The sequence below is a fragment of the Octopus bimaculoides genome, chromosome 1 (assembly GCF_001194135.2).
Source record: "Octopus bimaculoides isolate UCB-OBI-ISO-001 chromosome 1, ASM119413v2, whole genome shotgun sequence".
Taxonomy (NCBI): domain Eukaryota; kingdom Metazoa; phylum Mollusca; class Cephalopoda; order Octopoda; family Octopodidae; genus Octopus; species Octopus bimaculoides.
Genome location: NC_068981.1, coordinates 3,608,607 through 3,612,841, shown reverse-complemented (window position 1 = coordinate 3,612,841; position 4,235 = coordinate 3,608,607). Strand labels below are relative to the sequence as shown.

The 4,235-nt window shown below is 40.6% G+C and overlaps 1 long non-coding RNA gene across 2 annotated transcripts in view; it reads left to right on the top strand.

Annotated features, from left to right (window-relative positions):
- LOC128250479 (uncharacterized) overlaps positions 1-4,235 on the top strand; it is a 102,572-nt gene that overhangs the window by 86,745 nt on the left and 11,592 nt on the right. The window contains exon 3 of one of the 2 annotated variants that reach the window (XR_008266502.1): positions 676-761. The exons of the other annotated variant lie outside the window; for it this stretch is intronic. This is a non-coding gene — a long non-coding RNA (uncharacterized LOC128250479). The remainder of the gene's footprint in view (positions 1-675; positions 762-4,235) is intronic. 2 annotated transcript variants of the gene reach the window in all.

Here is a 4,235-nt window from a genome sequence, read left to right as displayed (position 1 = left end):
CAATGTGAAATCATTTCCATCAACAAGTTAACAAAAACATGACTTTTTATCTTTTTTTTTGTTGTTGTTTTTTTGCAAGCTATCAAAACTGTGGTTATATTTTAATCAAAAGAAAATGGGAAATTATTGCAAGATGTTGCGATGTTCATGCATTTTTTGACTTTATATTCCAACATCATCATCGTTTAACGCCCACTTTCCATGCTGGCATGGGTTGGATGAGGACTGGCAAGCCAGGAGGCTGCACCAGGCTCCAATCTTGTCTGGCAAGGTTTCTACAGCTGGATGCCCTTCCTATCGCCAACCACTCTGGGACTGTAGTGGGTGCTTTTTACATGCCACCGGCATGGGGGCCAAGTCAGGTGGCACTGGCATCAACCACACTCGAATGGTGCTTTTTATGTGCCACTGGGACGGGTGCCAGTCAGGTGGCACTGACAGTGGCCATGACCATGATTTTACTTCACGCAACAGGTCTTTTGCCCGGCAGTTGAAGGGATACTTTTAAATTAGCCAGTTATGCAACACTGGCATTGGCCACAGCTACAATCTCACTTGGCTTGCCAGATCTTCTCAAGCACAGCATATCTTCAAAGGTCTGGGTCGACTTAACCCCTTCCACAGAAATTGCTGGCCATGTGCCAAAATTTGAAGCCAATTTAATTACACTTATAGCTTGGTACTATGGATCTCCCTTTAATGGATTTTGGAAGCAACGGACAAAATCACAGCATATCAACAACACCTCTTCACCATCCATGGTAAGTCTGATTTTAAATTAAACATGTTGTATATCTGAGCTCCATGTGTCTAACACATGTGGGCATGTCTACAAAGTCAGAAAACAGCACAGTTCCCATGACTTTCAGAAACATATTTTCACACTCAGAGTTGCTGAAGCATGGAACAAACTACCAGCATCAGTTGTTAGTTGCCAGGACACTGTATCCTTTAAAACCTCCATCTTTCCTGAAATTCACTGACACTACACCTGATATCCCCATCTCCATACGCATGCACCCATGTATATCATGACTCATACACTGTTCACTTTCTTGACTTTTGTACATAATTCTATGTACTGTACATGCACCTTTGATGAGTTGTCGTGCACCTGGGCACCGGACACAATAATTTCATTATTATTTACAGTGTACAGGTATTTCACACTGTCAGATTGGATTGTGTACTTGATTAAAAGTACTGTATTTATTCCTCTGTCTTTTGTCATGTAATTGTTGATATTAGCCACTCCTAATGTAACCTAACCTTAGTGTCAGTACCATCAGACAATCGGCTTCATCGGACCAATGTTCCACCCTTTTAGTCTATGGTTCCAAGATATCAATGTAATTCAAAAGTCACTAATTATATAACATTGCAGCAGTAAATATGAAAGCCTGTAGTACTTATAGGGTTACACGGTTTAGTAATGTTTCCTTTTTTGTCAGAGTCCAAATTCTGCTGTTGTAGACTTTCTGTCCCTCTGAGATCAATGGTATTGCTTCTAAGATCGGTAAAAGGCCTGAAATTGGGAAGAATAGCTAATTATAGTGACTGGTGTTTCACTTTACTGATTCCCAAAGGGATAAACAGAGAGCGTAAAGGACCAGAATAAACACTACCAGGTATTTTGTCAAACAGTTCTGATTTAAAATGGCAAGGGACAGAAATCAATAGGTTTGGATGAAGCCATTAAGGTGTAGCTGTGTGGTTAAGAAGTTTGCTTCCCAACCACATGGTTTCAGGTTCAGTCTCACTGCATGCCACCTTGGGCAAATGTCTTCTACTCCTGTCGCAGATCAGCCAAAGTCTTATGAGTGGATTTGGTAGATGGGAAACTGAAAGAAGCCCATCATGTATGTGTGTGTGTGTGTGTGTGTGTGTGTGTGTGTGTGTCTGTGGTGTTGTGTTGTGTGTGTGTGTGTGTATTTGTGTCCATATGTGTGTATGTTGTGTATGTGAGCGTGTGTGCATGTGTGTTGTGTTGTATGTATGTGTGTGTTGTGTGTGTGTGTGTGTGCATGTGTGTATGTTGTGTGTGTGTGTTGTGTGTGTGAAAGTGAATGTGTGTGAGCATGTGTGTGTGTTGTGTGAGTGTGAATGTGTGTTGTGTGTACATGTGTATTGTATGTGTCTGTGCATGTGTGTGTGTGAGTGTGTTTGTGTGTGTGTGTGCATGTTTGTGTTTCTGTTTCCTTGCCTTGTCACCGTGTGACAGTTGGAAGTGAGCATGACTGTCCTGGAAGCTCTCCCCTTTGATTCCAATCTTCTAAGACATGTCCAGCCATTGGGAAATATTACTGTGCTTGGAAACAGATGAAGGTTGGTGACAGGAAAGGCATCAAGCTGTAAGTTTATCTGGTCTCAACAAATTCCATCCAATTCATGCAAACATGAAAAAGCAGACATTAAACAATGATGATGATGATGATAATTATCTTAATTTTGTGGGTTTTTTTAAATTAGCTAATCAATGAATGATACATTTTAATAACTGAGAATCCACCCCCACCCTCACTGCTCAGTTGGATTCTATGGAATGTTCAGGGATGTAATAGGATAGCTTCAATAGATTATATTCCCTGTACAATTTGCAGCTTTATGCTAATGTAAGAATTCTTAATGTAAAGAGAAATTATATTTTGTGATTCTACACCATTTTGGGGTCTATTAGTGATGTAACTATAGATGGTCAAGGGAATGAGTCATGTGACCATCTAATAATGAAGGCTGAAATAATACATGTAATGTGCCAGTTGGAAAAGAGAGAGACACAACTGCGTAGAAGGCTTACGAAAGATTTATTGATATATTTCCATGCATCTGTCTGGGTTGTATGTTTGCTGTTAGCCATAGTGAAGTAGTCCACGAACAGCACTATGTTAGAACCTGTGCAGTGTTGCTGGTGCTGTGTACATAGAGAAGTTGTTGATGACATTGGTGAGAGACATGATGGTGGCAATGAAGATGGAGGTTGTTGGAACTGGCTGCTTGTGTGGTCAGTGGCCAGACCTTAGAAGGTCTGGAACCAAAGACCTTGAGATGAGGAGAAGTTGAATTTTTGTAAGTAAAAGTAGGCTCAAACTAAGGTTGAAAACAGACTGTCTCATGTGATCTTATTTAGGGACTTTGATTGGTTAGGTTGTATATTGGGGCTATACTCTTCACTCTTTTACTTGTTTCAGTCATTTGACTACGGCCATGCTGGAACACCACCTTTAGTCAAACAAATTGACTTCAGGACTTATTCTCTGTAAGCTTAATACTTATTCGATCGGTCTCTTTTGCCGAACTGCTAAGTTATGGGACATAAACATACCAACATCGGTTGCCAAGCAATGGTGGGAGGTGGGGGGGCGAACACAGACACACAAATACATGCACATACACACAAACAGACATGCACGCACACACCCACACACATAATGGACTTCTTTCAGTTTCTGTCTACCAAATCCACTCACAAGGCTCTGGTTGGCCCAAGGCCATAGTAGAAGACACTTGCCCAAGGTGCCATGCAGTGGGACTGAACACAGAACCGTGTGGTTGGGAAGCAAACTTCTTACCACCCAACCACTTAGCGGTATTTTGTCTGCCGTTACGTTCTGAGTTTAAATTCCACCGAGGTCGACTTTGCCTTTCATCCTTTCGGGGTTGATTAAATAAGTACCAGTTACGTACTGGGGTTGATGTAATCGACTCAATCCTTTTGTCTGTCCTTGTTTGTTCCTTCTGTTTTTAGCCCCCTGTGGGCAATAAAGAAGTATATATATACACACATACATATATTGAGGGGTTGTTATTATTGAACTAGCTTCTTTTATCAATATAGGGTCCACATACGCACACTCAAATATTTTTTATACAATCTTATAAATTTAGTCTCATAACATCAGCCAATTCATGTTACCGAATGGTTTCACACACACACACACATGCGCAGGTATACACACGCACACATGCATACCTACACATATGTACGCACACATAAACAAACACATACGCACATATGCATACACACACATGCACACATGCATACACACACACACACACACACACACACATACACAATGAAAACAAAAGACAAGATAAAGAAAGCATTTCTTATGAAATGAAGCCATGTTTTTTGCCTGTTACTCATTTAGAAAAATCATACGGTCTTTGATGCTGAATTCTTGTCACGCAAACATAACTACTTTGTTATAAAAATGTACATGATCATTCTTGGAGTG